The 24156-nt window shown below is 40.5% G+C and overlaps 1 long non-coding RNA gene across 1 annotated transcript; it reads left to right on the top strand.

The window, feature by feature from the left end:
• The first annotated feature begins 939 nt into the window (after nucleotides 1-939).
• Nucleotides 940-19995, top strand: LOC115014980 (uncharacterized). The gene is made up of 3 exons (XR_003832966.1): nucleotides 940-1131; nucleotides 18374-18423; nucleotides 19864-19995. It is a non-coding gene; the product is annotated as an uncharacterized LOC115014980 (long non-coding RNA).
• The last annotated feature ends 4161 nt before the right edge of the window (nucleotides 19996-24156 follow it).

Genomic DNA, 24156 nt, shown 5'->3' with positions numbered 1-24156 from the left:
GTTATGTTAGGATGAAAAATACAGGCTGATGTTACGTGTGTCCACATCATTCTTGTAACACAAGGACTAACTAGCTCTACACTGCAATACAAGAACAATGCTTAACCTCTTACAGTGTGGGGGAATTTACCCGAAAATACCTACAGACGACAAACCCAAAGTAAATTGAAAGCTGCTCTTCAACCATTTGCAGCAGCTGCATGATTGTGGTCTCATTCAAAAGATAACTCTTTTATTGTTCTTGCAAAACATTGAAGAATCACTCCAAGTGCTTCTGGCACTGAGTAATAGTGGTCTGAATATACTAAATTTGAAGAAAATAAACGCCTGAAGTTTGTTGTTGAAAAAGATGCCTGAAGATGGGTATAGCTGGTAGTGGTGAGCTGGAAAACACAATAGGAAGATAGCATCAAGTGTTATCAAGTTCAGGTTCAAATTTCAGATAAAAGGGACAAAAACTTAACTTAGTAGACAGGAGTAACACCAGGCGTTCACAAGCTGTGCATTTGGAGATATTATAATATTTATTGATAAAAAGGCCATAAATAAATGTTGACTATTATATACCCAATTATATACCCAATATTCAGTATGTCAGTAGTAATGACACAAATTAAGTTAAGTATAAACAAAAAGAATTGTAATATTTTTGTGTTTATTTTTTATTTTGTAATTAATTAATACAATTATGAAGAAATAATAACATTTGTAAAAATCATGGTTGTCACATGTCAAAAGCTTCAGCAGTTCATTGGCTACATGATACGCCAGTCAACAGAGACTCGGCTGCTGCTGGCTCCGTCTGTAAACAAAAGAAGAGAGCTGGCACTTCCTTATCAAGTTGACACTCATTGGCTATTGAAGGTTGTTGATAAGGCATGCAAGCTCCGATTGGCTCAAATGAAGTGTCAATCAAAAGGTCAGAGTTTGGCATCCGGTTAGCAAGCATCAAAATAGCGCTAATAGCTTGATCTCATGCCGTTTTTACCGAGTATCATCGCAAAAATAAACACATCGATCAGCTGATTTCAAAGATTGCAACAGCTGTTCATGGGCTTTTATCAATATGACGAAGTTCAAGATGGATATATTTTTACTGGAAACGATCGTGTGGACCTCTGCAATGAGCCAGTAAGTGTTTTTATTATTATTACTGACTACTGGACAATGAAGAGACTTCATAGGTGAGTTAGATCAACGTTATGGGTTTGATTGTGAGTTTGCTTGCTTGTGTGAGATGCCTACTGTAGTTGCTGTTGTGATTTTGATCTCATAACAGTTTGTCTCACTAAATACACGAGATTCAAAGCTTTCTAAGGATATGTGGCATTGCGTAACAACTCCATCATGGCACACAGGGCAAGATACAACCTCTCTGAAAATGCAAAACTATCACATGATAGGCCGTTAAGAGGTTAACTCTTAAAGTAGACGTATTTTGCTCATTGTCAGGTTCATACTTGTAATATGGGTTTCTAGTAGGGCATGTTTACATGCTTTATTGCTCAAAAACACTTTATTTTCTTATATTGTGTCTAAATATATACTTTGTGTCAAACGCTCCGTTTTAGCAGCTGTCTCTTTAAGCCACACCTCCTGAACCCCCCCCCCCCCAGTGTTCTCTGATTGGTCAGTGTTGTGTAATTGGTGTGTGTGTGTGTGTGTGTGTGTGTGTGTGTGTGTGTGTGTGTGTGTGTGTGTGTGTGTGTGTGTGTGTGAGTTTTGATTATCTCGCCATGCACTCGGACCAATCTACTTTACACATGACGTACGTTACCGGTGATATAAATGAGGATGTGTGTGTGTCTATCCGTACCATTACAGTACAAGTGCAGTGCAGCGCAGCATCGCGCATAATATATATCTAATATATATCTAATATTGTAATTTATTCCCACGCTCCTGGCTCTTCTTTCTGAATCCGTCCAAGCATCTCCTGTAATTCGGAAAACACATAATCCACCAAAGAACACTTTTTAAAGAAAGTTTTTATTCTATCCAGGTATTCACCCCTCTTCTCTTCTGAAATGGACAGAAGGGAAAAGCAGTCAGGCAAAAGTGACATTCTTTTCACTAACACCACTTGGACACAACACAGTTCTTTCTACAGTTACTGTTGTGTCTGTCTGATTCTATCAACTTCTCACAGAACTTTATATGAATTTATTATCATTTTGATTTGAAAGCCGTCTCTCGTGCTGCAGTACCACTCTCTGCCTGACCGCTTACTGGAGCGCTGTTTCACCAAACCACAAATATCACTGTGATACTGACAGAATGGCTATTAACAGAATACAGCTGTTTATTTACTTAATCCAAGAGGTTAGTTGGTGTGGGAATTTGTTTAAATGATTGAATGTACTAAATGTAGCCATCAGGTGCACATTTAAGAATCCTTTACAAGATTCAGTAAAATTGAAAGCAAAACAATATTTGCCAGAGTTTTCTACCAACTCAACTTGATGTTAATTAGTTAGCTAGCTGCAGCTACTGGAGAGGATTGCTGGCTGGAAATAAGAAGCTTTTCTAGTATTGAAATTAAAGACCTATTGTTGCAAAAAATTACTAATTTCAAATGGTAAAGAGCAAACATTCAATTGTTTTTTTGCCATAATAGGACAAATGTATGTTCTTATTGTCGTGTAACATTTCATATTAAGGTTTTAAGAGTCCTTTACTGCCCAAAGCACCTGCCATACGGGACATATGTATGGTTCACATGATGAGCAGAATATTTCATGGCAGTGGACACCACTTCCTCTTGGTGTCTGAAGCCCTGCATCTTCTTCACTGTTACAGAAAACCGATCATGCATTGCGATCCCCTCTCTTTGTTGGCTGCAGACTTACAGACTGAGGCAGAGACTGGGGCACTCTGTGGAGGAGCTTAGGCTAAGATCTGCTCACTAGCTCAGCCATCTAAGCGCTACAAATGACCCACAATATGCTAGAGTGCCCACAGGGGAAATAAAGCTTCCAGACATGAGACTCCATCACCACTGCACTCAAGTGAGGGAAATGGAGGGGCAGAGAGCGTTTAACCATGCTTGCTTCACTGGCCTCTCGCGTCTTGTTAAAAGCCGATGGCCACTTATGACAGGAGGGATAGCAGAGATGATGAAATTTAATGGGCCAAGAGGAAAGGGGCTTGGCTGAAGAGGTCTGGTAAGTGAGGGGGAAGAAGATACTCGTGCTGCACCCACACGTAGCTTCTGTGTTTACGCATATTTTCTTTCTACCTGCGGTGGAATAAACTCAGTACATTTACCCAAGTGAGTATTTCCATTTCATGCTGCTTTATACTTCTACATATTTCAGAAACATATACTAAACTAAACATAAATAAACGTTTTACTCCACTGCATGTATTTAGCAGATTTAGTTACTTTTGAGATTAAGATTTTACATTTTAAAAAACATATATTTTTAGCTTGTAAAATACAATAAATTGTAAAAAAATTAAACCAATCGTTTTGTTTTGTCACCATGAGTTGTTAGCAGTTCAACCGAAGAGACATTTCCGCCTCAGATGTTTTCATTCATTTAAAAAAACTGATTGAAGCTCAAAAAAAACTTAAAAAGATCCTATATTTCACATAAAAAGCAAAGATTTGAGAAGAATCCCCCAAAAAAGAAAACACATTTGTGAACCTCGTTTTATCTTCTTCTCTCTCACATAAAAAAATCTCAAGATGCCTCAGATTCATCTTGTGACCCTGAGGGAACCCAAACTCCCAGTTTGGGAAGCATTGGATGAAACTAACCCAAATGTGTTTTACTGCGTACTGAGAACTTTTATCTTTTAAAACTTCAAGTACATAAAACTACTACTTCTGTACTTTTACTTAAGTAAGACTTTGAATGCAGGACTTTTACATCGTTGCATTGATACTTGTACAAGAGATGTAAGTAAAAGATCAAAATACTTCTTCCGACCCTGGAGAACCATTGGTGTCTATGTTGTGCAACATGTTATTGTGCTCACTGTAGACAGAACTGGTTCCCATCGAGTTCCACATTGGTTCCATGCAGTCAGATTGTCAGAGTACACATGTTGGCAGGGCATTGTTGGTTGTCACCCTGCTGTGAAAAGGTCAGCACCTCGCTGTTCCATAGAGCTGCGTAACCCACTCTGGAAGCATTACCATCCTTATCAACACTCTTAATGGCTACCATTTGTGACAGGAGGATTTGACAATTGTGTCCTGCTGGCCAAGGAAATTTCAGTAACAGTCTGCCCTCTAACTGAATGTGGATGAGAGATTTATCTGCTGCGTATTTGTTCTGTTAAAAATTCAAATGCAAATCCCTTCTAGTTTCAACCAGGTATGAAATGGGCCAATACCAATTTGTGAGTGAGGGGGCAGGAGAAATAAAGCGAAATGGAGATCAGGCCAATTATATGTGATTTTGAAAAAGTATGTGTACCCACAAACACTGTTACATTTGTGAAATGGGAGATGTTTTCCCAGCAAACACATCTTCCAGCCAGCCTTTGGCCTCAGCGGTGTTAGCTTTACAGAAGGATATGAGACAGCCTTATCACTGCATTTCTTTAGTGCAATGCTTGCAGGATGTCTACAGGATTAGGATGATAAAAACATTTTCCCCATTTTGTCTTATTTCAGAGACAGATTTCTGTTACTAAAATTTAAGATATTTGAGTCTTAAAAGTGAAGTCAATTATTAATCTGATGAGAATAACAACAATCAGGCCGAGGAAAACTTTGTCAATTAACTCTACCGATGTGTATCGATGTATTTTCTGTTATTGAAGTATTGTTAAACATACGAATGGGGACCCCAGGAGGGTAGCTACTGCAATACAGTATGCGGATCTAAATAAACAAACACACTTTTACAGCCTGCTGTAAATTATCATGGGAATCTGAGCTCAATGCATAAGAAGTCAACATCAAGATACAGTAAGGATGACTGATCAGTGGGCGTTGCACTTTAAAATTGAACATTTGATGTTCACATTGCACCAAACAAGGCCACTTAGTATGGTTTGAGTGAAGTGTGGGAGAGAAATTCGGATGAACAGGATGAAGTAAGATTTGTTTAATGTTCCAATGAAAATGGTTAAAAAGTGTACAACAAGAATGAGTTGTTTCCCCTAAATTACCTGTCCATCAACAAGAAGCAGAATTAAATCAGTAAATTGAGTAAATCAGTGTTTGAATGCAGTGTCTCACAAATATCAAATGTGCTAAATGTTTTTATATCTGGATTGTCCCTATATATACTGTATATTCAGGATTATGTCACAATTCTGCACCACTGACCTAATATTAATATATGTTGTCATTAATGCTACCAGTATGTGCACTGCAGTTTTGACATTATTTTTGCTAGGTTTCAAATAAAATAAAATAAAATAAAATGTATTTATATAGCCCAATATCAAAAATTACACATGTGTCTCTGTGTGCTTTACAGACTGTACAGGTTACGACACCCTCTGTCCTTAAACCCTCGCATCGCACGAGGAAAAATTTCCATAATTAAAGGGGGAAAAATGGAAGAACCCTCAGGGAGAGCAACTGAGGAGGGATCAAAAAGGAAAGTCTTATCCTGCTCTTAAATGTGGAGAGTGTGTCTACCTTCCGAACACAAACTAGAAGCTGGTTCCACTGGAGAGGAGCTTGATAGCTGAAGGCTCTGGCTCCCATTGTACTCTTAGAGAATCTAGGAACTACAAATAACCCTGCATTCTGGGAGCGCAATGCTCTAGTTCAGTGTTTGTTTTTTTTTGGGCCCCCTATCCATTATCCAGTTCCCTTACCGCCACCCCCCCCCCCCCCCCATCAAATAAAATGTACGCTTCCTTTTTGTCTCCCCTGAATTCTAATGTTGATTATTATGCTGTTTGTATTATTCTAATTATTATTCTTAGTATTTATAATTTATATTACATATTGATTATATTAATTTAGTATTTCAATTCTAGGAAGGAACAAGTCTGAGGCACTGCGCCCCCCCCCCCCCAACAGAACCCCATGTTTTATTTTATATAAATATATAGCGCCAAATGTGTTTTTTTATTAAATAAACCAAAGGCTTATGTTATTTATTTAATTTATGTGCATGTTTCCGTGTTTACGGCGTTGCTTTGCGCATTCACATTCTCTCCGTTTCGCGAACAAACGAGAGAGGAAAGGAGAGGAGAGAACTACAAAGTCCAAAAAAGTCAAAAATCCAAGACATTAATTATAAATGGAGCGACGTTAACCCCAACGTTCAGAAACTCAGGCGAAAATATCCACGTTTTTTAAACACACAGCCTGAATCAGCAGCAGTGATGCTGCTGTTAGCTCTGTTGGTGTTAGCTCTGCTATAACGTTAGCTCTCCTGGTGTTAGCTCTGCTATAACGTTAGCTCTGCTGGTGTTAGCTCTGCTGGTGTTAGCTCTGCTGGTGTTAGCTCTGCTATAACGATAGCTCTGCTGGTGTTAGCTCTGCAGGTGTTAGCTCTGCTGGTGTTAGCTCTGCTGATGTTAGCTCTGCTGGTGTTAGCTCTGCTACTACGAGCAGCCAGAGTGCAGCTCGTCTGCTGCTGGTCCAAATCCCGACCAGAGTGTTAGTGTTTTAACATTAATTCAGGTTAGTTTTATTCATGGTGTATCTTTGGAATAACATTAATGCTTTCGAACAGTGATGGCTGAGGGGGACGGCGCTTGTTTCTGTTTTTCAAGCAGCACTTTATTGCTCAGCAAAATAAAAATAAAAGCCTAAAAACACACATGTTAACTTTATTTAAACGCACTCGACTCGACTTTCAGCTCGTGCAGTTTGGCATGTTTCGTGCTGTAATGCAGCTCGAGAGCCTTTTCCATGACCGCAAGCATGTCCACACAAACACTGGCCTTTTACTTCCACAAAGAAATAATCATTCGTCCATTTCTCCTGGAACATTCGTCATCCACCTTTCTCTTTGTTACACTCGCCATGCTGCGTTCGCTGATGTCAATGACCGTCTCGTTTAATATTGAATTTTTTGACATGACGTGACCGCGTGATGACACGTTCCGCTCGTGTTGTGTTCAAGGACCCTGACCTTGGCCAGTCGTCGGTTATAGTCTATATCTGACTAGATTTGGATTTATTTTTTTGGAGTAGATTTTTTGCGTGTGTTTATGAATTAAATCGCAGGCCGTACACACATACACCCCCAAAGACACGTGAACGCCCCCCCCCCCCCTCTAAAATATTGCTTCCAGCGCCCCCAGAAGTCCTCTGAATGCCGCCCCCTGTTGAGAACCCCTGCTCTAGTTGGTTTATAACAGGGGTATTCAACTAAAATACAAAGAGGTCCTGTTAGAGAAGTTTTCAGCAAGCAAAGGTCCGGAGCATCATAATGTCTAACTTGCGTTATGAATTAGTGTGAGATATATTGAAGTAGCCTAGTAGCTGTATCAACGTCTGCACGTCATCAACAACTGACTGTCAAATCTAATAAAGAAAGTACAATTTAAAAACATTTCAACAATATTTATTGTCACTTAACATTGAACTATACAGATATATATAATACTGTAGATATGTATAATGTTCTTCTCAGGCTGCATTTAAAAATAAAATTGAGACAATGAATAAAATAGCTTTTGAAAAATTGTGCATCTTAAAATAAATCTTGCTTAATCTTAGAACAATAAAATAAAGTGTAGCAGCAGCTTGAGTTTCCCTTTTTCTTTAACTGTTTCACATCTTGATTTAACTCTCAACCAATGTTAGAATAAACACATAGATCTCAATACATCTTAACAATTGAACAGTTTAACCCAGACTAGCACATCCTGGGTTAAACTGTTCTCTGTGGCTGATGATGCTGACAGGTGGCCTATTTGCTTTATTTTGACACCAATCAAAATCATATTGGGCTCTTTGTGCTCATTTTCTGTGCCCTCAGTTCAGACTTGAGTGGGTATGTTTGGTCAAAAACGTTGTGCTTTGTCTCACAGTGGAGTTTCACATCACCACTTTAATGAGCACCACGGTCTCTGAGCATATGAGACACTGGCGTTGTGCTCCCAGTGGGAAGGATGAACATGAATGAGTCCATTCTGGGTTGCAAGCTCTGTTGACTTCTCTGTTCTTGGAGAGCACCATGAGTAGTTATTTTTCTCTCTGCCGCTCACTCGTCTCTTCGTCTGTGTTTCTCTCCCTTTCTCCGTCTTCTCTCCCTTTCTCCGTCTTCTCTCCCTGTATCGCTAACTCGTCTTTCCGTCTGTCACTCGCCTCTCGCCTCTCATCTGTCTGTATTCAGAGTCGCAATGTTTGTCACCTGGAATGCACAGATTTGATTGGCATTTGATTTAGATAGATTTGAGTAGCATCACGTGGGACGGCTTAACTCGCATGCAATTGGTCTGTGAGTTTCCTGAACCGCTAAACCAGTGCCTTAAAAACGAAAAAAGCTGCGCCAGTTAAAATAGAAAATCCCTTAATAATTTATTGATTATAGGTCCGGGTCCGGATAGGTCGGCGTCTGGGTCCGGACTCGGACCGCCTGTTAGTGACCCCTGGTTTATAAGGTACTATGAGATCTTTAAGATATGCTGGAGCCTGACCATTAATTGCTTTGTAAGTCAGGAGAAGGATTTTGAATTATATTCTGTATTTTACCTGGAGCCAGTGCAGAGCAGCTAATACAGGAGTAATATGATCCCGTTTACTAGTTCTTGTCAATACACGTGCCGCTGCATTTTGGATCATCTGAAGAGTCTTAAGCGACTTTTTGGGACAACCTGATAACAATGAGTTGCAGTAATCCAGCCTTGAAGTAACAAAAGCATGGACTAGTTTTTCTGCATCATTTTGAGACAGGATGTGTCTTATTTTTGCAATGTTACGTAGATGAAAGAAGGCAGTCCTTGAGATTTGTTTTATGTGGGAGTTAAACGACAGATCCTGATCAAAGATGACGCCAAGATTCCTTACAGTGGTGCTGGAGGCCAAATTAATGCCATCCAGAGCTTCTATGTCATTAGAAAATGCCTTTCGGACACGTTTAGGGCCAAATATAATAACTTCAGTGTGTTTAACATCAAGAAGTTGCTAGACATCCAAGTTGTTATGTCCTTAAGGCATGCTTGAAGTTTAGCTTCATTTCTATTTATATTAAAACTAATTATGATCATTTGCTTTTAAAGAACTAAACTGAAGATATATTTCTAGTGTGATTTGTACATTTAATCCATGGTAATTATATTGATAGTTGAATCAAATGTCGATATATATTTGTTTAAATAAGGGTGTACTGTAAATAAGCATTTCAGGCTCTCCTGCATCATAATTAAGTTGTTTTTTCCCTATTGTATGCGTTTTATATCTTCATTATTGTGCAAATAAACTAAACTAAAGTATTTCTTTGCTTAGTGGGGAACATAACTATTAACTCTTGGCTATTATAACATTGCTGAATTGTAATTCTAATTTTCATTTCATATTGTTTAAAATCCACAGTGATCCATCCACAGGAGGACAGTTTTAGTGCTGGTGGTTAGAAGTTAATCGGTGACGTCAGTTAGTTGGAGGTGTTTGGAAGAGGCTCATGGAATGATAAGTGGGGCTACACACACACACACACACACACACACACACACACACACACACACACACACACACACACACACACACACACACACACACACACACACACATAACCACCACATTGTGAACATGAACTGAAACAGAGGAGTACGAGGCTGGCTGATGTATCTGTCGACCGAGTGTCTAAGGGCAAGCAATTAATCAATGCTTTTCACCTCATTATTATAATACATCCATTCACACCATTAATTAATGGACTGGTCCATGATGAGCAGTTAACAATCTATGACTCAGATGGTTGATCAGGAAGGTGCATTATTAATTCCTGATGTGCGTTAACTTCATCACCATTCAACGGATTGAGAGTTGTTTAAGATAAGCATTTCGTGTGTGTACTATTGTCTTTCACCGTCACCCCGTAATGTTACCCCTCGTGGGTATTTCTGCCATGTTTATGTTTAAGGAGACAGCTCAGGGACTCATAATCTATGTTCAGCTGTCAAAATGATGCATCCAGCCATCTGCAAACCTGTGGACTTGTTAGTGTGTGTGTGTCAGGTGTTTTTTTTTGTACAAGTGCACAATGTGTGCTTGTAAGTGTATGTCAGAGCGAAAGAGCTGCACAGGGTACAGGGGGGGGGGGGGGGAGGGGAGTAGGCTTGAGCTGGTGAATGCGCTCATCCAAAATATTTTCACTTCACATGAGCACGATTGTAATTTCAAGCCTCTCAGAGTCATCATGTGGCGCATTGACTGGGAGAAGATAACTGGCCGAGGCGAAACATACATATCCCCGCTCTATTCTATCTACCCTTCCAGCCCACTGCTCCTACGCGTGTGTTTGTTGCGTATGCATGTTCCAAGAGAACAAAACGGGGGTAAACATAAAAAGAACAGCTTATTGCTGCGAATGTTTTATGCACTGCACATAATGACACGGTGTCATATCTCTCCCCCCCTAGTGGATACCTGCTGTCACATCTTCAGAGTGTACACACAGATATCTGCCGTCCCCACAGCAAAACCAGCTAAGCCAGGTGCCCTTGCTCCAGAAAGATAAACCCCCCAAAGCTTGAATGACAGGTTGAGCACTTTGAGACGACACACATGCACAAGACACACACATACTTTTTATTTTTCCTCTCTATCTATTTATCTATGACATTCTTCTCCCTCTTTCTGGGTTCAGCTTGGTCAATTTTGATTTTGTTAATGCAGCAGAAGCACAGATGTCATCGTGTCACAACATTTGTCTGCACATTTTTGCCATATTCATAACCAGCAGCTGGTATTTTCCCATCACCTGTAAATTATTTGATAATCCGAAACAATAGGAAAAACAGGAGTTCCCATAGGAACATGAAAGTTTTCTCAAAGCTATCAAAACTTTTTTTCTTTTTTCTGTGCAGGACAGCAAGGATGTGAGATTGTCCCTTGGTCTCTGAGGGGCGCAGCGAAATAGGAGGATGCAGTGCTCCAAGCTGAGAAAACACACAGCTGATAGACTAGTGTGAGAGATAGCTCGTTAATAGCAAAGAACAGATAGCCAGGTCGTGTACGTCTTATCGGGTAGAGTCCAAATTGTGTTAAAGGGACGTGAGCCTCTGGATGAATTGTAAATCATGCAGTTGCGTGATAGCATTGATTATCTCACAGGATACATTTAACTATCCTTTCTGTTATATTACTTGGGAGGGATATAAAAACAGAATGTAAACCCTTTATGAAATGGGTCATAGGCTGCATTGTAAAAATACATTATGTTCTGTATGGAAAGATATGTGATCGTATGAGATATAAAATAAGGTATGAGATTGCATATACCTGCAAGGCTACAGACATTTTGTTGTTATATCCCTGTGACGTATTTCCATGGGGTCAACAGCAACTGTTTGTTTTAACACCAATAGTAGACGGCAGTTAGTAGATGAGATCAGGACAGAGCCCCGTAGGAGTCAAATAAACTGAGCTGAATAAAAACAACTTATGTTTCGCAGGAGTGACGGAACTAATGAATGAAGCAGCCCCTTCTGTCAAGTCATTTTGCGTGACCACATAATATGCATGGATCATCAGTTACTCCTTACTGTATGTTGCCAATGCCGACATTATCACAGCAATGGCAAATGCACAACAATGCCCCTCTGACATGGTTTCACAACAATTCACACATCCATTCATGTGACTCGGATCACTCTGTTACATTAGTCCCATGTGACCTCAACGATTCCCATGTATTATCAGGCAGCAAATCACCCCCGCAGTTTAAATGATCATCCACCAGTCAATGGAACTGACGTCGCTTCTTGATGAACACATCTTGTTCGGCCCAGTATCCCCAGGAATTACATTTACCTTCACGTTTTTTGTCGAATGCCAACGCTCGGAACCCCCAAGCTACTGTATATGCCTTGTACTGAGACGTTACACGTATTACCTTTGCCCAGTCAGAGGACATTCAGACGGAAGAATTGTGTTAACAATATACAGTAGGCTGCAGTTGATGTTGGCATGTTGCTAAAGCTACTGGTAAAAAGATGATAATCCAGATAGTCCAGTTTAAATAATACAATACAATCAATGACTTTAAAGGCTTAGATGCCCACACACACGTTAGATGCACATCCGTTTAATATAAGGTACTAGGATATTTGATTTTAAAACTATAGAAATGCAACAATCTTTTTAATATACTGATCCAATAACAATGCAGTTCCCTCTGTACTGCGTGGATTTTGTCGTGATGCAGCCTGGTGTAACTGGAAGCACTGAATTTTATGACATGGACAAGAAACTGTATTTAATACGGTTCTGTTTCTTCATGGCAGATATCCGAATCACTAATGAGGTCAGTAACAGCGTCAATGCCAATTTGCCGTATTGCATCGATGCATGCCTAATCATTTTATTCTCAGCGGTCCTGAGGTAACTTCACGTTGCCTTGAAATGAATGAGGAGACTGCATGTTTACCACATTGCATTGTCGGTCTGAACATTGTCTTAGTTTGAAAAGTATAAACAGTTTCCCTTGATCAATTTTTCAAATTTCATACAAATCCATTCACAACTTTTTAAGATATTGAACAACAAGATAGGATGGGATGCGGTTAGCATCATAATGATCCTAAAGAAGTAGAAGAAGAAGAAGAAGAAGAAGAAGAAGAAGAAGAAGAAGAAGAAGAAGAAGAAGAAGAAGAAGAAGAAGAAGAAGAAGAAGAAGAAGAAGAAGAAGAAGAAGAAGAAGAAGAAGAAGAAGAAGAAGAAGAAGAAGAAGAAGAAGAAGAAGAAAATATCCGAAAAAATTGATTTTGACACCTGAAATGCTGCGAGTCAGACAGAATGGCAGAGGAGACACGGGGATGTAGGAGACCTGACAGCAATGGGAGGTGGCCCATGTTGTGGGTCAAGCATGGACTCACACCCCGTAGCATTGGCTGCAGAAAACACTACTAATCTGATCAGAGTAGGTCAGGTCAAATACAGTAGATGTGGACACTCTCAGGCACAGTCACAGTACACTCCAACAGTCACATGCACACAAACACAAACCCACACACAGCTTACTCATAGCTTTGGTGCACAAGCTGCTCACTGCATTGGCAAAATGACATATTCAAAGGCGTGAAAGACAGGGAGAGTTGGAGAGGTGGGGGTTTTCAACAGATCATTTAGAAACATCTGGGTCCACAATCAGCATCTCCTTCCCTCTAATTAATTCCCTTGCATCCTCATTTTTCCCCTCCATCTTGAATGTTTCCACCAACAAATCTCTCCTCTGCTCTCCATCTCTCCGTCGTCCTCCTCCCCTCTTCTTTCTCTTTCAATGCACCGAAGGGGCCCATATTTCTCCGGGTTCGGCTCTAATGGCACCGTTTCAAATGCAGAACTGCTCAGACACGAGAAAAAAACACAACAGGAAGACACAAATACACACGCGCACACACACACACACGGTTCGATGTAAGGTTGGTTTCTAATGCCATCGTCATGGTAACGCTCCCTCGCTCCTTTGCTCGCACAAACGAACAGAGCGCAGTTCCCAGGAATCTGTGTGGATTCTTATGTAACTGCATAACCCCTACGCACGTATAAAGAGACAGACAGAAAGTAAGACGGAAAGATAGATGGGAGTGAGTCAGTGCTAGACCACATAGTGAGCATCTGTCATCGACGTTATACCTTTCACTGTGACAAGAACAGTATGTACCGCCGTGTTACTTCAGCCTCATTATAAGACACACACTGTCACACGCACACACACGCACACACACGCGCACACACACACATCAGAGGCTTCTTCAGTGCTTCACTCCACAGCGAGAGAGGTGGAAATAGCTGTTTAACTAGTTATGGCACCACCACTGGCTCATGTATCAGCATACTAATGACTAGTTTTCCTCCCTGAGGGCGCTGTACACGGAGATGGTGTTGGGTAGTTGGGAAGAGGAGGGCTGGAGAAATGAGAATGGGGTCAGTAGAGGCATAGCTGTAGATGTAAAGAAGTGACTGGTTAGTTGTGGAGGTAGAGCAACATGGGAGGGAATCAAGGAGGAAACAAAAAGGGGAGAGAACGACAGGTTCTGGCCTATTTATACACAGTGTTTAGGTTTAAGCGCCAAGGAATGAGCAAGTGTAAAAGCGCACATCAGACTGCTCAGTAAAAGGGAAGGCGAGTGGAGTGATACAGGACGCTGCTCTCTCGACTTGTTTACCTTTTGGATGGAGTGTTGTCTGTTGTTTTTCCTCGGCCTTGGCGCTGCAGTGAAATATTTGTATGTGTGGTTGAGTGATGCATTGCTCTGGCTGGTGTTTAATATATCAGACGCTTGGTGTTTGATTTATAGATAGAACACAAGGGGATGAACAGGTTCCAAAAGGTTTTGATTCAAGCAGCATGTTGACAGAGTAGGTTAGTTTCCACCAGGTGGACCAAAAGGGGCGAGGACAGTTGTTTTTATTCAGCAATAGTTAGCGGCCTGGCTAAATGGGCTGTTCATTTATTGTTCAGACCAATTCTACACATGCCAACCGGCACCTACAGAGAAGCAAAGTCACATTTATAGATGTGCATGTGTGCTTTTTATTTATTTTTTTATCTGAGAAATATTATTATTGTTTGGTTATTAACTGGCCCTCTGTCATTTTGGATTTCTGGGTAAAGAAAGTTGAGTATTTCTGGGTTATAGACTAGGTGTTACTCAGAAATGTATTCATTGCCTCCCCTCACTGTTGCACTTACTAAGAAGTAAATCAAAGAACATTACGTGTGTGTGTGTGTGTGTGTGTGTGTGTGTGTGTGTGTGTGTGTGTGTGTGTGTGTGTGTGTGCGTATATGTATATGTGTGTGTTTATTAAATATGAGGTTTTGAAGAATTTGAAAGAAATAACGAAGTAACGCCTGTCAACATGTCACATGTTAACAGTGTCGCTGCTATTACTTTCCTTTAGATCATCAACATGTATATATTTGAAGTTGTTGCAGTTAGATTTTCTGCCATAAGATGGCGCAGAACTACATGTCAGAAACCTCAGTTATTTGAGCTTTGTGCACGGATGATGACGGCTGGCCCTTTGTGCTCTGCATCAATGAAAGTGTGTCACTGTAATCCTCCTCCCTCGGCACTGATACGTGTGAATCTATAACCATTTAAAGCCCTCAAAGCAAAGTCTGCAGCCATAGCAAAGTAAAGCAATGTTTTTTTTCATACACCAGCCAAGGAACATTTGAACTACAATTCAAAGAGAAAAAAACATGCTGCCACAAGTACTCCATTTTACTGGACAATCGTTGTTTCAAGTTGCTACAGTGAGGCGAGCTGAGGAGGTATGGTAATCAGTGGCCAGTGGCTCGCTCACAATTCTTCTAGAAATGTTGTAAAAGGGTCCTCGAGGAGCCTTGGGCAAATCATTTCTTCGACTCCAAGACAGAGCATGTCTGCTGGTGGCTCAGCCCGTGAAATCTGACTGTCAGGGTCCGCTGACACACCTGCTCGCAGCAACGCACATTCTCACACACACACACACACACACACACTCACACTCACACTCACACACACACACTCACTCACGCTCACACACACACACTCACACTCACACTCACATTCACACTCTCTCTCACACACACACTCACACTCACGCTCACACTCACACACACACACACACACACACACACACCCTCACACTCACACACACACACTCACACTCACGCTCACACACACACACTCACACTCATGCTCACACACACACACTCACACTCACACTCACACTCACATTCACACTCTCTCTCACACACACACTCACGCTCACACTCACACACACACACACACACACACACACACACACACACACACACACACACACACACACACACACACTGAAGCTAGTAATTGGGCTCATAAAGCCAAAGGACAAAAACAGCAAAATCTCCCCTCCTGTCTTTGTGAAGCGTGTTGAGTGTGTGAGTGTGTGAGTGTGTTTTCTGTGTAGCAGTTCAAATGTCCTGGCATACTCTCGCCCTCTAAAAACCAGGCAATTTCCTGTGAGGCCATTGGAGTGTGACAGCAGCAGGTGCCTAATGGGCAAAGTTTAGGAAACAGGGCATTACCAAAATCCAGCAAACTCAATTGTATTAATCCTCGGGATTAGCAGCTTTAATTCTCAACACGTTTCCAGTTTTTAAAAGTCTTATTGCTTTACTGAAAATGGGAGCAGCATGTGAGGTGAATATTTGAACTATTTTCAAGTTTTACTCGAGAAAAGGTTGTTTGAGCTTCGGTCCATCGGCATTTTGATTTAAGTATCCAAAAACAGGAGTAGTGCAGGCGAGGAGCAGCAGTCAAATCAGAAACTCCTTTCAGTGTGTTTCTTTTCCATGTGTACCTTCAAATCTGTGGTTTACCTGCCAGTTGCATGACGAGCACAGTTCTTGCTAATTAACCCTGCGATCAATCCCTTGCTGATACCAAAGACCCTTTATCTTAACCCCACTCTGCACATTGCCCCTAACACCACTGCAAACTGTCAGCTTTAATCTCCCACCCTCCCTGCCGCCGTCCTCCCGTCTCTCACACACACTCACACACACACACACACATGCACACACGCACACACGCACACACACACACACACACAAACACAGCTTTCAAATAAGGGATTTAGATTACAGTGAACAGTGCTAGCTTCATGATGATGAAGTGTGTGTACTCTGAGGGTGAACCTTATTGGAATTCATATGATGTTTGTTGACTCCCCTCATATAAACAGGTGGCTGTGCGGAGATAACGTGCAGCATATTGTGCCGACGACGATGCGCCGACACACGCACGCGCACACACACACACATCTGGACTTTTTTTTTTTTAATCCTGAAGCAGTCAGAGGGACATTTATTAATCTCTCTATTTCAGAAGAAGAGCGCCAAAGCCTTTCAGGTGTATGAACAGGGATTCCTGAACAGATGTCACCTCGTATCCACCTAGTGTGAAGCTGCAACAACAAAGCAAAACCAGTTTTGTTTTGTTGTCATTGTTACTGGAAGGTGCACAATCAAAAAGGGCTCCATCTTTCTGATCCCCATCTCCTGCTCCGAGATATACTTCCTGTTTATTATCACCAATTTCACCAATTTAGATGAGTAGTATGGAAGTGCCCGACAGAAAAGATGAAGGAGAGAGGAAGAGTGGCAGAGCTGCGTGTATGTGGTGAGTTTTATTTTAAAACTGAAACACACGCCAGCACGGACACCCACTTTCATTCGACTCCTCATTGTCAAGACTGTCACCTCAGTGATCCACGGATTAGGTGTGTGTGTGTGTGTGTGTGTGTGTGTGTGTGTGTGTGTGTGTGTGTGTGTGTGTGTGTGTGTGTGTGTGTGTGTGTGTGTGTGTGTGTGTGTGTGTGTGTGTGTAGCGCCGTGTCTTACTGTGCGAGTGCTCCTTTCTTTGATCCTAACAAAAGATGAGGTCTCTTTTGCCGATGTCTTCGCCTAACACTACGTCGACATGCCGACCTTGTCACTTTACATCCGGTGCCAAGCCAACCTCTATATTGATTTCTCATTTCAAAGACTCAGAAACAGCGGCAGACAGCGCTGACAAAGCCATTACAATTCATCATGGCTGAATCAAAAAGCCTTCAGACCTCTGGAATGATTGAGGGCACTTGTTAAAAGGTGCTTTTTTGTATTTGTATATATATATATATATATATATATATATATATATATATATAGTCTAATATACGTATATCTGCAAATGTGATAGGGTTGTTAAATACCATACTTGAATTTTTAACTTGCCAAAGATAGGGTTATAATGGTATGACATTCACATTTTCACAGTACGATAACTCTCGTATTTTTTTATTTTAAATTATTATTATTATTATTATTATTATTATTATTATTATTATTATTATTATTATTATTATTAGCATTAATATAATATTATTAGTTAACCCTTAAAAGAAATAAGAACATAATTATAATAATGAACATAATTCACTATTAAATTATTGTAAATAATGTCCTCTTATTATTATCTTATCTGATTATTAACAATCAACATATACTGTAGGTGCTACGATCTGTACCTTTAACTCACACACAAGTTTGTTTTTTTCAATACCGTACATAGATAAGCAAATGCACACGACATGATACAAGTCACTTTTCACACGGCGATATTGGTATACTGTTACAACACCAGTCAAAGACAGAATGTCGATAATAGCTGCTGCATCCTGAAATATTTTCTCTACACGAGATGTAACTGTTTGTTCTCAAATTAGTCTGCAACCTTGTTCTTTTTCTGTCCATTACAGGTCAGCGTAGGCTGTGCCAGAGGTGGAGGCGTGGACGTTGCAGTTTCTTGGTCAGCATTGGACATTTGGACAGCAAGTTATAAATAACTAGATGCTCCTTTAACAAATGATCCTCCTTTTGAAAGCCGCTATGACTCAGTCGGCCCACACAGCTTTTATTTGAACGTTACAGTAAACACTAATAGCCCTCTTACTGTAAAGGATCACAAAGGACGACACCATCGATGGCTAGTGACAGAACAAAGCACAAAATATATCTTCCATTTGATTTTCATTTAGAGAAAGTGAAAATGAAATGCTGTAAGCACTGTTATAATAATACCAAATAAAGAGTTTACTTTATAATACAATTATATTCTTCAGAAATACACCACAAACGTATATCTGTAAAGATACAATGCCATGAGTTGTGTGATACTTTTGTTTTTTTGGGAGACAATATACTGTTTAATTGTTTAATTTGCTCTATAATGTTTATTTTAAAGTGTTATGAAGAGACTAAATTCTCCACACGGAGAAGCGAAAGAGGAATGATGTGAAAGATAAAGATGTTGTTGCTTCAGGTGGAACTGGGAAACAGAGGAAAGGTCACAGTCGTTTTCTTTCTTTTGGCTTTTTATTTATTTTTTTCAAACACAAGACAGCATCGTTAACTGCACCACTGTGTGTTTACATTCTTGTGAATGGTCGGCCCCTAGCACCACCTTCCTGATGACATCGCGCGTGTCGGGGAAGACGTCGAGCTTTGATCGGTCGCGTCGTCCGTCATGTCTCTCGGCCAAAATTGCACGACTCTATAATCGCCTAATCTGACACAGTGACCATGGTAACAGAAATATTAAGTAGTCTGAAGACTCATTGCATTCTGGGTATGTTTTAGGGAAGATGGTGCGACTTGACCCACTCTTGAGAAGTGACCACATGTTGATCAGCTGCTGAACTAAGATGATGATATTTTCCAAAACTATTTTGGAAAAAATTAATAATGGTGATTTAGTTGTACACCAAATGTTTCCATGGGTGCTACAAAGACATGCAGTAAAGTCTCACTCTAACAAAATCCTAACCCAACAGTCATACTGCATACAACACAATAGATTGATAAACATGAAATGCAAAGATTAGTCAAACATTATTAAAGGACTGCATATTCATGGCGAGGATTTGTGTCAATTTCAATAAAGCTCTACAACCTTGCCTTTAGCCAAAAGTAAATATGAGACTAATGTTACATTGCATTAAACATTCATGTGATGAAGGTTATGAAAATAATATGAATAGTTAGTTTAGTACCAAAGTCACATCTTTGCTGCCAAATGCAAAGAAAGACATTTTCAGTAAGCATTTCAATTCCATACACTATATATTCCAAATCTAGAAGCAAGTAAACAACTTAACTATACAATGCAGATGTCTACAGCTCATATAAGTCAACCGCCTATTCCCTGTGACGTTGTGTTAATAGCTGGTGTTGATTTGTGTCATTTCAGCTCCCTCTTCTGTTCATTTGCACGTCCTCGTGATTGTGTATTCATAATGCTGAGACGCTAGAGAACTGGATCCATTCTGGCAACATGAACAAATGGGACAAACATCCTATAGAGGGCCTGTGTGGAGACGTGTAAGATACATTTCACACTACAAATGCAAAAACACAACCCCTCTAAATCCCTCTTCTATCAGCTGGTCATCAGCACAGCCACTAGTGCTGCCTGTAGAGTAAATATAATCACTCAACAAACAAGATGCTGACACAAACATAGCTCTTATCTGCTCCTGAATTGTGAGAACAAACTGCTAGAACATATTTTCACTGTATGAGATCAAAAGTAGAGATAGATCCGCAACACTCTGGGCATATATAAAAATCCACGACAACTACAGAAGGAAGTGACACGGACACAAAATGTGAAGAAATACAGAGCAGAACACGGAGCTGAAAGGTTTAGTTGAAGAATGATTGAGCTGATCTAAGAACTATTTTGATAATGGATTAATGGTTTGAGTCCCAGCTTACAGTTACAGCTTCTGAACTGTGAGCATTCGCTGCTCCTCTTTGAATATCTTTAGGTTTTCGACTGTTGATCGAAAAACAAAACAAGACATTTGAAGAGGTGAAATCGACCTTTACGGAAATGTGATCTGCATTTCTCTGACATTTTATGGCCCACACGAGAAGTAATTGCCACTTTAATTGAGGATTTAAATAATCATTAGTTGCAGCACGAGCAGAAAAATCGAATTCGGTAACCAGATTTACAAACGTTGACCCGATATGTAAAGGACAGACAATAAGAACAACACCACAGAAAGTGGCCGATAATACCAATGTGCACCTGTACATGTTAAGGTTGTTTCATTTAGTTTGTTATTTTACTTTAGTTGCATTCTTGATTAGCAGGTTTATCGTGTATTGTAAGATGAAGAGCAATAGACGATGTTGCGCTAACTTTCTGGACTATTCTCAGACATTATTCCCATGAGTTCAGGAGCACTTTGTATTCATGTTTCCAGCTAAATCTGTTCTTCTCAACTAACAAACAGCTTTTTCATCTATTTCCCTCTGACTCCGGTGTTAGAAGAGTTACTGCAACGTTTAGTAACTAATTGTCATTTTAATTGCCAGTGATTAACAACTTTGTTAAGGCGAGAGATCATTCTTTCAATACCCGTCCTGCTTTTCAGTTTTAACAAATGAGTAAATTGTGCTGTCACTCATTTGTTCATTTAATTTACCGACGTGTGGATTTAAAGGCTTGATCATTTGCGTTAATCCATTCAAGCCTTCCGTTGTGTGCATACTTTAATGCATTGCATTTATCCCTGAGAGAAAGTAGGAAACACTAAGAGGAGGAGATGGGGGAGGGATGTTAAAAGGGAGAAGATGCATAGAGGATATTTACTTTGATGTGTTAAGCTTTGCAAACAAAGCTTAAGCTCCCCCTAAAAGTAGATATTTCAGGAAGAGTGGTGTAATACAAACCCCGCTAACAACACCATGAACACACACTGAACATTATAGGCATCAAATTCACAGATTGCCGCTTCTCCACGATACAAACATGTTTTGTTTTTTATAGCAGAACCCTAATTTCCATCCATCTCTTCTACTCTCTGAGGTTCCTTATCTCCATCTCCATCTCCATCTCAATCTCCTCTCCTCTCCTCTCTGCTGTTTTCCTTCTCCTCTTTTCATCTCTGTCACTGTCCTCCAGCTGGCTAGGTGAGATAACTCCTCCACACCGAGATACTCTCAGCTCGTTGGCCGGGTGATGGAACACAGGGCACCAATCAAACGCTGCATCATTAGTCGTGGAGATCATGAGCTGAGGCCGCGTGCTTATCTGTTCTTACGGATCCTGCACTGTTCTAACGCAGCCTTAAACTCTGCTGAAACACACACCAGTCTGGTGCGTCTGCAGCTCCATTTAGTTCATTCCTCTTCGAACGCGGAGTAATCAGATTTGTTTGAGAGATAACTCAGCACTCTTACAAGGACTGACAAAGTAAACAGATGATTTAGATCCGTCATTCTGTTGGTTTAATAAGCCTGATTTGAAAACAAAATGCCTGGCAGCATTAAATGTGTGTGAAAGTGTTTGGTAATTACACTTCATTCATTGCCAACACTTAATCTCATCTTCCATCAACATGGATGGTGAAAAATAACTTGACTCGTGTGCATACAGGTATCTGTGTGTGTGTGTGTGTGTGTGTGTGTGTGTGTGTGTGTGTGTGTGTGTGTGTGTGTGTGTGTGTGTGTGTGTGTGTGTGTGTGTGTGTGTGTGTCTTTGTCTCTTGCAGTTAACATTTAATGCGTCTCTTGAAAGAACAGCCACTACTTTAACCGAGCAGAGCACACAGCTTCAGCTGGCTAATGTGTGCCGGTAGAAGAATGAGAGTTGAATGTTAACTGTAATAAAACAAGAACAAAAGTCCACAGACATCCTGCTCTGTGAGGCTGCACTCAGGCACAGTGGTGCTTTAGCTAAATGCTAATGTCAGCATGCCAGAAAGCTCACAGCGACAATGTTAACATGCAGAAACTACCTGTGTTTAGATTAGTTTGCTATTATACTTTAGTGCAGCAGTGTCAGAACGCCTCTAAAAGTGCCGTAGTTCAGTGGAGATCCAGCAGCTGCAGTGAAGTCGGCTTTTATGCTCCAAATGTAGAACATATCTTTTCAGTCTACTCACCAATGATGCAGAAGCTGGATAGTCGAGTCTATGATTCTATTTCATCCATGCTCAAAACATCAGCAGGGGAAATCTGGGGATGAAATAAAACATGCTAAAGTTTTCGGCTGCAGTTATTTCCAGAGCCATCTATAAACAAATGTGTTATACACATACGAAGCCTGATAAAAGAAGTCTCCTGCTTTCTCTCACACGCACAGATGATTGCCCACTTCTCTGTGGAACAGCAATAATTAGCTGTTTTCCAATGTTTCACATTGTGGTTAATGTATGCACTTACATCTGGGCTCATGTCACATAAGAAAAAGCAACTTTATGCACCAATTACTATTTAAAGCCCCCATCTTTTAGGCTGTGAAAGATCTGCTGTAAAATAATAAAATAAAAATTTAAATCACAGAGCTGCAGTGGATGATGCTATTTTTATTTGCAATATTCATGAAAATAAATGCTTCACTGCTGAATTGACAATATAGTTGCATTGTACACTCATTTAAATCCACTGGTATTCTCTCTTAGTGGCGTGCTAAACCACCGAGCTATCTGGAAACTCTACTCGCTAGAGTGGAAGAAACTGTGTTTGGAAAAGCGTGAAAAGATTTTTATTTTTTTTGTTATCACATTAGTGACATTAGGATTCATGCTGCTACAAGCTGTTATGTTGCTTAGTGCTGAGGGATGAGTGCACCCTGGTGGGCCCTTATAGTCTGTTCATCTCAGTGCAGCTCAGTGCCGGAAAGATTTTAAAATAGTCCTGTGCTGCCATCCTGTGTTTACATCACATGTGAGCGTGAATGTTTACCGAGCACTCTTCCTTTATATTTTGAATATTGCTAAATAAAGTAGAGAAAGAGAGATAGATCCATCTATTGAACCATCCTAAATTACACCGGGGTGCTATCTTCTGGCTGCTATCGTGTGTTCCTCCCTGACCCTGTAATCCATCTAGACATTTGACAAACAGCCCGGAGACAGACTTGATCTCCGAAAAGGTTTACTGGTCTTTTACCCTGTAAGTCAGGCACACAACAAGTAGTGGACTGCCTCGACTGTTCTGACAGGTCATTTGGCTGCTAAGTCTGACCTTTGTCAGTGTGCATCTCGTCTCCGAGCTTCAAATATGATAACATTTCAAACGGAAAGGTTAATAGGAGGGCTCTGGCAAATATAGAAAAGGTCAAAGATCTTCCCACCCCTCTGCACACACACACACACACACACACACACACACACACACACACACACACACACACACACACACACACACACACACACACACACACACACACACACACACACACAGTGTCCCAAAGAAACAAACAACTCAATAGAAACAAATGTGTGAAAGGCTGAATCAGTATGCGATTTGAATAGCACTGACGTATTATTAGCTCACATAGGTTAGTCTGGATTAGTAGGGACTGTGTGTTGCATTCAGCCAGATTCATGGCGAGGGAAAGTGTAACAAGGCTGCATGTTATTCTTATGGATAGTGTTAGAACGGCTCTTGTTAAATAAAGCAGTTCCGCACTTCAGCCAGCAGGTGGTGTTGCAGCCTCCTCACAAAGCACTCAGAGGCATGTCTG

This window comes from Cottoperca gobio, chromosome 10 (assembly GCF_900634415.1).
Source record: "Cottoperca gobio chromosome 10, fCotGob3.1, whole genome shotgun sequence".
Lineage (NCBI taxonomy): Eukaryota > Metazoa > Chordata > Actinopteri > Perciformes > Bovichtidae > Cottoperca > Cottoperca gobio.
The sequence above is the reverse complement of the archived record's forward strand: the minus strand, read 5'-3'. Positions and strand labels throughout refer to the sequence as shown.